An 11,798-nucleotide genomic window follows, 5' to 3' on the forward strand; every position below is an offset into this window, starting at 1 on the left:
GCAAAATAAATACCGGAGGAAAGTGGAAACAATGCACTGCGTCAACCTCTACCTTTAATCTAACTTTTAATGCATGATGTGATGGAAGCTATTGAATTGATTTTGACATCCCAGAAAGAGACTGTAGAAAGTTCCATATGTTCAGCAAGTAAAGTATCGTAACATGCAATTACCGCTTCAAGCTCCTTGTAGTTGCACTTGTTAGTGGAACTTTCCCTCTTTTTGTGTCTTCTAAAAGCCAATTCTTGCATTCCCTAAATGCAGTGGTAACCAGCTATACTTTTGATACCAAGTGGTATTGAATGCCCTTACCTTTTCATCCTTCTTCATGAAACTGATCTCAGGCGGAGGTCAACCCTCGGTTTTAATTTGCAGCTTTCCTGTGTACCCCAGAGAATGAAAGTCGTTCTTTAACAAAAAAGTCAACTAAATTTGCTGTAGCGCCAGCGGCGAAAACTGCACACTGGAGCTGGTAGCTAGCTAGCTAACTAGCTACTGCTATTTGCAACTGAAGTTGGCAAGGCAAATTGAAATAAATTGCACTAACTGGAAACTAATTTAAATTGAACAATATCCCAAAAATGCTCAACTATTACTTTTCAATCTCTATCCAATAATGTCACCAACTCACCAAACCTCTGAACACACTAGGTTAATGCTCTGATCCTAGTCCTAAAATTGGATGGACAACATGTCAGTTCATTCCACAAAAGCTTTCATTGTTTGGAGGTTGTCCTTCGGAAGTGGTCATAATTACCATGTAGGTCTATGGCTTACGAGCCTTCTAGGTTTTGTATTGAAGTCAATGTACCCAGAGGAGGACAGGAGCTAGCTGTGCTACACCATGATGCTACCCCAGAGAGTGCTGTCGAAGTGACATTAGACCTTCATTGGAAAACAGTGTGTTTTAATAAATTATTTGATGACATTATAGTTTTATACTAAATATACCCTTCCTCCTCTGAGGAGCCTCCACTGATGGCAAGTAAACCCATTTTACAGCAGTAGCATGCCACTAGGAACACCAGCACATTGCTTGCCCGTGGCAGCCACCAGAAAATGTGTGTGCAGAACCTGATTGATTAAATAGACCACCATATTAAGGTAGAGTGATGAATCTAATTGGTGCAATATCAGGCGATGCTATCAGCTGATACTAATACTCAGGTTTCCTGTCTGAAACATCTACGTTTGAGTGATTTTACAAAAACATATATGCATAATGCAATAAAGCAGGGAGTTTGGTGAACGACACTCGTCTCATGATAACCCTGCCTCAGACTTGAAGACTTGTGTTAGCTCCCAGAGCCAATGCCTAGGGCTTTAGCTCAGTGGGCTAACCCTGTCTTGAGGCCTGCAGTTTAATATTGATTGGTTGCATATGGTTAGTTTTTGTCACAGAAATATATAGATTTCTAAGAATGCAGACAGAAACCCCTGGCTTATTTCTACGAACAGTTCCAGCTGATCAATTTAATATAAAAAGGATTTGTTTCGCTAAAATGTCAGATCTGAGCATATTTGGAACAGGGTGTTCAAGCCCTGTTAAATCCATGTCTCCTAGTCCGAGCCTGTCATTAGTATCACTTGCAAAAACAGCATCAGCACAGAGGGTGGAAGGCCTATTGCGACAGTAGGTAATATTTTGACATGTTTTGACATGCTTTCCCTTGAATATTACCAGATCATGAGATATTGTAACTCATTTTGGGATATACAGTATCTGTGGATGTAGGATCAAGGTTCAATTGATCACCCTGTTGCAGGATGACATTTCCTGATGTAGAAAACTGGCTCAGATAAAGATCCTACAACTGTACCATAAATCCTTTATCACCTACATTATATTGATTTTATTCTAGGAAGATATATACTCATATGTTTTCCTAATGATACATTGTGCAGATATCAAAAACAAATGTCAAATTCTGTGACGTTATACATGTAACTGCTAAAATAATGGAACCACTTAAAAAAATGAGGGATTCAAAGTATATTCAAAGCAGGTGCTTCCACACAGCTATGGTTCCTGAGTTGTATAAAAAAATATATAAAAATTCCCAGTTGCCTATTATTTTCGCTACCATGTCTAGAGGAAGAAATCTCAGTGCTCAGTGACTTTGAAAGAGCGGTCTCAAAGCAGCATAGGGGGTTTCAAGTGTGTGTGTGCGCTCATGTTCATTTGTTGTGCGTGCGTGTTTGTGTATGTCACCAGATCTCAACCCAATTGAATATTTATGGGAGATTCTGGAGCGGCGCCTGAGATGGCGTTTTATACCACCATCAACAAAACACAAAATTATGGAATTTGACATAGAAGAATGGTGTCGCATCTCTCCAACAGAGTTCCAGACGCATAGAATCTATGCAAAGGCGCATTGAAGCTGCTCTGGCAGCCCGTAGTATGAGCCACCATGTGAATACAATAATGACTTACAATACTGACAAAACATAACTTGAAAACATGCAACTGCCAAAATTAAGGAAACCAACAAAGTGTTTTAAATCTGGAAATCATCACGACTAAACAAGTTTTATAGACCAGCAATAACTAACAAAAGCTATTTGTGGGTATTTTGTTTGAGTAGATATTATTCAGAAGGTGCTGTATGAAATGCATTGCAGTGGTATTAAATTCAAACAAACAGCAATGCATTAATATGTAAATCCTGGCCAGACAGTAATCTGTCTGTTTTAATTTGTTTTGTTGATTTCATTCTTGCCCTGAAGCACACAGTGTATCTGCTCGGGGAAAGGACATCCATTGCCTGAATGCACACAAGCAGCACACACAAACAAACCTTTTGGCTGAATGTGCACTTCTGAAATCATCCAATCCTTCCCACAGTGTACCTCCAATATCAATTCTCCTGACAAGTCCCAATAACACCATATGCCCAGAGGCTATTTATAAACCAAAACTGCCATTTGCATCCAAATTCCAGTTGGCAAGCACCCGTCGTCATTCTCACAACACAACTGGGGCATTTTGTAAATATTTCCTCACAGTCTTGACACTGCATTTATTTACTGGGCTGTGCTGGAGGAGTAACTGGCAGGGTAACCTTGTGTCCAGTAGTAAAGGTTGTCACTGTGGAGGCAGACAGAACAGTTACTACTGTATACTGTGTCATCATATGGACACTGCCTGTCACACTAGTGTTATGAAGACTCCTCTGCCAATTACAGTTTGAGCCAGCCCTCATCATTTGGCATTCCTATCTGTGTAAAGTGGTGATGGAGCATTCTCACACAACCCGCTGTGACCACTTTTCTGCATGCCAACAAATTGCACTACAACCGTGTCCTCACTTTACAGGCAGGGAAGGGTGAACAAACAACAAGTTCATGGGTTATAACACTTATTTTTTATCATGCAGGGCCATTTTCATTCTGAACGGATAAATATACAACAGACCTGGTGTTGAAAGGGAAGCATGGGCCCAGCTGTAAACCTCGGTCTCTCAGTCTAACAGCACTGAGATAAACGCTTAGCTGACCTCATGTTGGCAACACATCCACAAGGCCCAGGGATTATTATGTGTACTGTACTTTGAAGATGGAATTTCACAAGTTTGGACATCTTGGCAAGTACTAAAGAGACAGAAGACACAATCAATAGCAGTCAAATAACTGTATGACTTTTTGAAGTTAGTGGTGAAATATCTCCAGTTTCTTAATTTTTACACATGTACCTGTAGTTGGAACTTCTCGTTAATTAATCGTAGGAAATGTTTAATCATCAAGTAGCAGGGAAGAGACAAGCTCTGTCATATAAGCCGATGGAAAACCTTTCAAAGCTGCACATCGACTTCCTGAGCAATCAAGTCGCTTCTTTGTCTTCAAAGTGTTGCACTAGATCAAAGGGGCCGGATGAGATTAAAACACACACGCAGAAAGATGACATTTATTGCCTCACCAGGAAAAATATGAAACTGTGCAGCATCGCAGCAAGCATAGCCTTTAACAAAGTGGGTTATGACATGATGACATTTTAGAAAGTGCTGTGTCGCACTAGTTTTCACTTCCAATGCCGACAATAAAAAAAAAGGCCTCTTCGACGCTACCTGATTCATTAATGGGCTTGGGGATTTTAAAAAAAAGTTAGTTAAAAGGCTTAGATTTTTTTTTGCACTCAGAAGGAATGTAGTAGCACACACACGTTTTGTTCTCAGTCAATTAGCTGTGAAATATAGAGCCAAGCTGACATCAGCAGGTGTTGGAGATTATCAGGAAGTTTACACCATTCACATCATTGTTTGATGATGAAACAACTGCATATCAGATCATACGTAACCTGTTCCAGGAAGCTTGGCGTATTATGCACGACACAAATTTGAACATAAAAAAATTGTAATCGCATTGCTGTTTTTTTGGCATAAATGCCTTTTGGAACATGAACTTTCATGTGCCTTAAAAACAAACATATATGCCATCTGTAAATATGACTAAAATGGTTAAATTATGAGCCTATTTGATTTAGCCATGGAAAAAGTGAGTAACCTTCCCGCTAGCCATGATTAGCTGAGATAATGAATTGGCTGGACATGCCGAAAGGTGAGTTCGGATTGGTCTGCCATGTAGAATGCTTCGGTCTATAACATAAGATGCTCAGTATGTGTAGATAATACTTTCTACCATGGCATTTTTGAAAGATATCATGGAGAACTGCAAAATTCTTGCTACTGCTCACAACTGAATTTAACAGGCGCTATCGACAAAGATCAGTGTGGAAAAGTTGTGATGGACTACTTTCTGGAGGACGATCATGCTATGCTGATTCTCTCTGACTCTGAAAATGAATCAGATGAGGAAATCCCTGATTTAGGTAAAAACATTTTAATTGAACCAGATATTTTAGAGTCTTCTGATGACAGTGACGGGGATGAAATGGTGAAAAACAGTGTTGTCATGGAATAAGTTTTGAAAAATTTTGAAATCAGTGGAATTCCCGGTGGAAGCAGAGCATGATTGCAAAATGCAGTCGAAAAGAGAACACAGACATCTGTTGTATAAAACACCTGTCTCCGGATTACATCTTCAAACTAGGGTCAACCATGGCATCCATGACAGAGAGGGAGAAGCATTCATCCATGTATATGGTTAAGAGTCTAGCTACACTTTCAGATATTATACGTTTCAAATTTGGGCAGAAAGTAATTTTCATTGCAAGTTAAAGTGTACTGTTAGCTAGCTAGCTAAAGTTAGCTGGCTGGCACGCAAGCTAATTTAACATGCATGAGTTGTGTAGTAATATAATTTGTATCTCAGAAAGCCGTTTTCATTGCTAGTTATAGCCTAATGTTAGCTAACTAACATTGAATCTAGTTGGTTAGCTTTAGCTACCTGCTGATTCATGCATGGTAGAATGGGTTGGGATTATGGGTCTTAACAAAAGTAACCATTTCACTGTACCGTTTATAGCTTCGGTATCCTGTGCATGTGTCAGCGTCAGTGGTGTATAGGTGAGGACGGAGTCAAGCGCAGCAAACAGAACTGAGTAAAAATAACGTACTTTACTCTGGAAAAATAAACAGTACAATAAATCCACGTAGGGATAACAACCCTAACACACAAGCCTAACACAAAACAGGAACAATCACGCACAACACATAATGGGAACCAGAGGGTTAAATAGGGAAATAATAATAACTTAATAGGAACCAGGTGTGTACACTCAAGACATAACAAATGGAAAACAGAAACATGGATCGGTGGCAGCGAGAAAGCCGGTGACGACGAGCACCGAACTCTGCCCGAACAAGGAGAGGCACCAACTTCGGCGGAAGTCATGACAGCATGTGACACATTTTTTAATTTTTTATTTGATATAGTGTGTGTTTACTAGAGACGGTAATGTGAATAACAACAATAACTGGACCAAAATCAGATTAGGATATAGGCCAAGGACTATATGATTTTGCTACGTATGACCGAATCAAGGTCGTGGGTCACAAATATGATTAGAATTCGATTTATTGGCAATGAAATTGGATTTGTAAAAATGAGACAAATGTATATTATGTTAGAGAGATGTATGACTTCATAATAAAACAAATACAATTTCAATTTGTATTGAAATTACACTGGATTAAAAGGTACCGCTTCTTATTTACTCATGTCATAGGCCTAGATTCAGATGCAAATATTGTCTATCAGTGCCTAGTTTTAAGGAGCCACTTTCAATTTAATAGAGGGCACAACCTGAATTATCTTTATTTCTGGAGGACATATCTACTTCATGTTAAAATTAAAGCAGCATAACATGAATCCTAGATAGATATATATAGATACAGTATATGCAAGCACAAATATTTGTGAGTAGCCTAGGTAACGTTGTGAGTGCAGGAACTGCACAGTGGTCAGTGGTGGAGGAAATGTTTACTTCATGTGCTGAAATAACCTTGCATAAGATTTACATTTGTGGGCAAAATCACATCAAGGCCCTTTGAGTATTAGAAAATATGGATGGACATCAATTTCAAGATGTGTTATTTCTCTCCTTACTTTCAACATGAGTTTTGCTTTCCTCCAGATTGTAGTGATTAAGGAGTTCCTAGCAGTGTCTGCTTTCTCACCATACTGTAAGTTAAAGATAGAATATCAAGTAATGGGTGTTCTTTTTAGGATCATAATCAATGTCCACCAGGGTCTCTTCAGGATGTAAAGCACTATTGTTTGAAGGAGGAAAAGGTTTTCTTTCAAACTTAATTTGTACATGTCGATTTCTTAATTGTAGTTCAAAATTAAACTCTTTTCTCCCTATAGTGGTTAATTGTGAGAGATACACATTGTCCCACCACCAGGATCAACATGCCGTTTTGACTGAATTTGGTCTCTCTGTCTTCCTCTGATTCTGTCTCTCTCCCTCTTCACCGTCCCTCCCATGTTTATGGAGCCTGGTCCACACTTCTTGTCTAAAGTGGCTGTTTGAGTGGTCCTGTTTTCTAACTGGAGAGTGACACGATGGCTTTTACTGTCCATTAAAACACTTCAACCATGACACTTATTATTTAACAAGGATATCGCAACGTAATGGCCAACACAGACGTTCTGCTGTTGCAGGCAGAGTGCAGTGTGTAGAGACCACATTCATTAGGGGAAGGCTCTTAGCATGTCTGTCTGAATTTGTTGGTGAAATATTGTAATACACAGCCATTTCTGAGGTGCTAAATAAATACATTAATTAAAAGTGTTTATTCAACACTGAAAGTGTGGATTCTGTGGACCCATATAGACACCGTAACAGTGTTATTAAATGAACACCCTGCTTAGTGTAAAGCCTTATTAAAATACTTCCCAGAGTGCCTTGCCCTTCGAGTAAATTGTATAGTTACCACCCATGACTGTATTTGTTAGTGACAGACAGAGAGACATGGTTGTTGCATTCATCTATTTTTGCTCACATGGATTTCACCAAGTGAGATCCTAAGCAACTATATAAATAAATACCTAGTTTTACCCTAATGCAGGATCCTGAAACTCATACACATCAATTTGAACCAAAACCACACCAATCATTATCATATTTCCAAGCTTGCTCTACTGCAGGATTGTTTTTTAAATTGACTGTTTGAATATCTATTTTTTTGCTTGTACATTGATTGATTGATTCATCTTATGCAACACAAAGATAAATAACCTACATTTTTATAAACAAATCCAAATTAGTTATATTTGTTGCATGTTGTGTTTGTTCCAGTTTAAATGCTTTAGATAGTCTCCTCACAATGTTCATAACCCTGGCAGTAATTCTGAATGCAGGTTGCAGGTGAAAAAAAAGTCCTATGGTTGTATATCCTATCTCTGTCTGCATTCCAATAGGAATTACATATCACTATCCAAGGCAGCATAATGTGACTTGCAGGTAGAGTTGCAAAATTCTGGTAACTTTCCCAGATTTTCCCAAATTCCTGGAAATGGAAATCGTTCAATGAGGATTTTGAAAAAAAAAACAGGGAATTTTGAGAAAGTCACCAGATTGTTGCAACCCCATTTGAAGCCCTGATGCGGCGTGAAGTATGAACTGGTGTACAATTATGCACGTATAACTAAAGGTACAAAGGATTACCTAACAGGGTACCACTATAGTGACAAGTGTTTGTACTCCTTTAGGAACAAATCTAAACCTTTTCATAATACAATCGCTTGCAACTCACATTATGATGGCTTGCAAGGTGATGTGAAATTCCTATTAGAATCCAACTTCTGGAATGTTTAAATCACCAGAGACCTGTATTCAGAATGACTGCCAGGGTTGTGAAGAGTAAGATATGACTACCTAAAGCATCTTAACCTGAACTATTTCAGGTGCAATAAGTCCATGTAACATATTTAATTAGTTTTTCAAATTATTTGTAATTTATATTTGAGAAGCATTTGTTTAATAAATCAATCATGAACAACGATAGATATTGAACCAAACAATTAATGAAATTAAACTGCAATAGAGCATGCTGGGAAATATGATAACGATTGGTATGGTTTTGGTTCAAAGTGATGTACAGTGGGGAGAACAAGTATTTGAAACACTGCTGATTTTGCAGGTTTCCCTACTTACAAAGCATGTAGAGGTCTGTAATTTTTATCAAAGGTACACTTCAACTGTGAGAGACGGAATCTATAACAAAAATCCATAAAATCACATTGTATGATTTTAAGTAATTAATTAGCATTTTTGACAATTTTCCTGTCAAAATGTAACAAGTACTTTTGGGTGTATGGACCAGACCAACACTGTCCTAACAACCCCGCCTGGTGTATCTTGATGTACACTCAATCTCCAGTATTCAGCCCCTGCCCTTGGTTATCTCCTGCTCCTCGCATGCTGCTTTCACCTGAGGATATACACATTGCAGCGCATGGGTCATTTCCTGACAACATAAACTCCCCCTTATGGCAAGATCACTAATTTGTTGCAGCCCCCATTTCCCATCGGTCTCCCAGTTACCAGCTACCCAGCCATGTGGTATGAGTCCTCATAAACTGATATCCTAACAATGCCACTAAAATAACCCCTGCTACTACTAACATGGCCCATGACCCTAGCCTCCTTCAATTACTGTCCCTAAAGCGACTGCCGTGAGAATAACTACTGCATGTAATCTCTCAAGTGTTTGGGAAAGATATTAATGAATTGGAAGAATATCCAACCTAACAAAACTCTGAGTCACAGGTTTCTTGAAAGTTTACCATAGTGTCTGAAATTCCACCACTATCTCTTCTACTCTCACCATGATCTGGGTATGTGTAATGCTCAATTTAACTTAACTTTTAACATATTAGTACCTATATTGTGCACATTTAGCTGTCCTCCCTCTCCTACGAGCTATCTCCTGTATCAATATACATTACCTAGTCTCTGGGAATGATAACCCTCTATCAACATGACCTTAATTTGAGCCCCCACAGATCTCCAATGCAGACACATTCCATCCCACTTAACAGCCCTATGTAAACATTATATCTAAAGTGTACCTCGCCTCCTGCTACAGACGCATTTGCACATATGTCATTCACACTAGTCACTACTCCTAATGCACTTCTACAGTTATAAACATACTAAAACATTCTCAAATCAATTAGTCAATATACATAAGTCCCTCCTCTGGAACAATGATCACTCTTATGTTCCACGAAACCTAAAAACATATTGACTCCGTTATATTCTATGCCCATGTTATGCTCGTCTCCATGGCCTCTTCTTCATTTTCATCCTTGGGTGTTATCGCAAAACACAGACTATGAGCCTTGTATGCAATTAATTGTGCAATCTCATGCAGCAATCTCTATGTATTGATGCGATTCAACGTAACAATTCTGATGACATGGTAAAACAAAAGAGAACAAAAAAAAAACCTTCAGGGTTGACCCAAGCTATCATCCAGTGAGTTCTACTTAGAGATAAGGTTTCTAGAGCCTTCCTAGGCCTAATACATTTTAGCAGTGCCCCCACTCCTCACCGTTTGAAAGCAACAATCTCTCGCTGTATCCGAATCATAACTTAAACATTTTATAAATTATCCAACCCAAATTCAGAATGACAGTCCTTAGTGCTTACTTTGAGTCTAGGACTCAAATTCAAGCCTCTCAATTTAGCACACATCATCCCGGTTAGAATGTACATTTATAAATGGAACCTTTTATTGCCGGTAATAACTCTTCTCATTACAGGGCCCCTTTGTCCCAGTTTCTGTCGGAAGTGGCCTGGTAATGAAAGATCAGTATCTCAATGCATACTCGGTCTAAACTGTTTGCAGTGTGTAGACCAACCCCCCCCCCCCCCCCCCCCCCCCCTCCCTGGCACTTATCATTCTAGCGTGTCTTTTCAGATAGTGTTTACTGTTCATCTTCCCAAAGGCACATGTAACTCTTGCCTGTCACATTTGATGGCCCTTGAAAATGTCCTGATTTCAATATCCTAATAGATACATCAGTTCCTCCAAACGTACACAAATCTCTCACCTGAGCCGTTTCTCTCCATGCTCACTCCACACGTGCTCTCAGCACTGCTGCTGCCCGTACCCCGGTTTATGGCTCAGACTCAGATAGAAGTATTAAAAGTCACTGTCGCATTGAACACCTTTGTCGCTCTTTCTTCAGCCGTTTGACCACTGTTTGTTGTCAAATTATTCCTACCATGCATTAAGACACAATCTGACATCACCTTCCGTGATAACCTCAAAAAATGACAGATCAGAACAACAGTTTAGTTCAATTCATTTCTGTTTCAAGAAATCCAGACAAGCATTAAATATATGACAAATTATTACATTTACCTTTTCTTAATAACATTATCTCTACGACAAACGTCAAAGAGCATAACATACTGTTAATGGTGAAACAATTTTCAAAATTAGTTCATACTCCCTTATCTTACTGGCGACCTCTCGGAAGAGTTACCAGATCAGGGCGTTAGCACCCTAACCCCTCACAGAATCCCACACCCCAGTATCCCAATCCGGTGAAATTTGTATCGAAACAAAAACACAAAATAAAATCAGCAATTCACATATCACAATCCATTTGGAATAACTGTCATCCCTTATTAACATATATTATTCCTTCTATATGCAGACTGAACAAAGTACATTTGTATACTTACCCAAGGACCAGGACCACAGAGAACTGGTCATTTTCCCTTCGAACACATGATTCACATCGTGATTTAAAAACAACATCGTAAATCAAAAATAAACAAATTCCAATAACCAATTAACCTAGAATTACAACTCTTGACAACACTATTAAGAAATAATAGTATCTTATAAAGTAACTGGTGTTTCTCATTAGTTTTAAAATTAAATCCCACCCGTTTCTATCATTTCAAGTGAGATTGACCAGGCCTCACCAGAAAGTGAGGATACAGGGCATTTGACACCATACCCAATTTAAAACTGAAATTAAAAGACCCCATCCAAACTAAATCCCACAGTATCAACACCACAAATGCATTTTCATAACTGCTAAGTTATGCGTGCGTGCTTATCTGGAACTCATTTATCTGGATCTCTGTTTATGGCCTACTCCATAATTATGTATCTTTTATTTAGCATGTCCATAACCACAGCACCCAAATGTTCATGAACTTAGTAAAACATCTAAAGTAAATTTTAGGTTTAGTAACCCCTTTGCTAATTCCTCGTTACCCCTCCACCCCGTATGTACATTCTAGAAATCTATTTCAGAATAAAACCATATAAAATGTCTCATGAGATCAACCCCCCCCCCCCCTCTTGTTCTATTTTATCCACAACCCCCACAATTGTTGTTTTGATCACAGGTTTCAAACCTGCTAT

The sequence above is a fragment of the Oncorhynchus mykiss genome, chromosome 23 (genome assembly GCF_013265735.2).
Source record: "Oncorhynchus mykiss isolate Arlee chromosome 23, USDA_OmykA_1.1, whole genome shotgun sequence".
Lineage (NCBI taxonomy): Eukaryota > Metazoa > Chordata > Actinopteri > Salmoniformes > Salmonidae > Oncorhynchus > Oncorhynchus mykiss.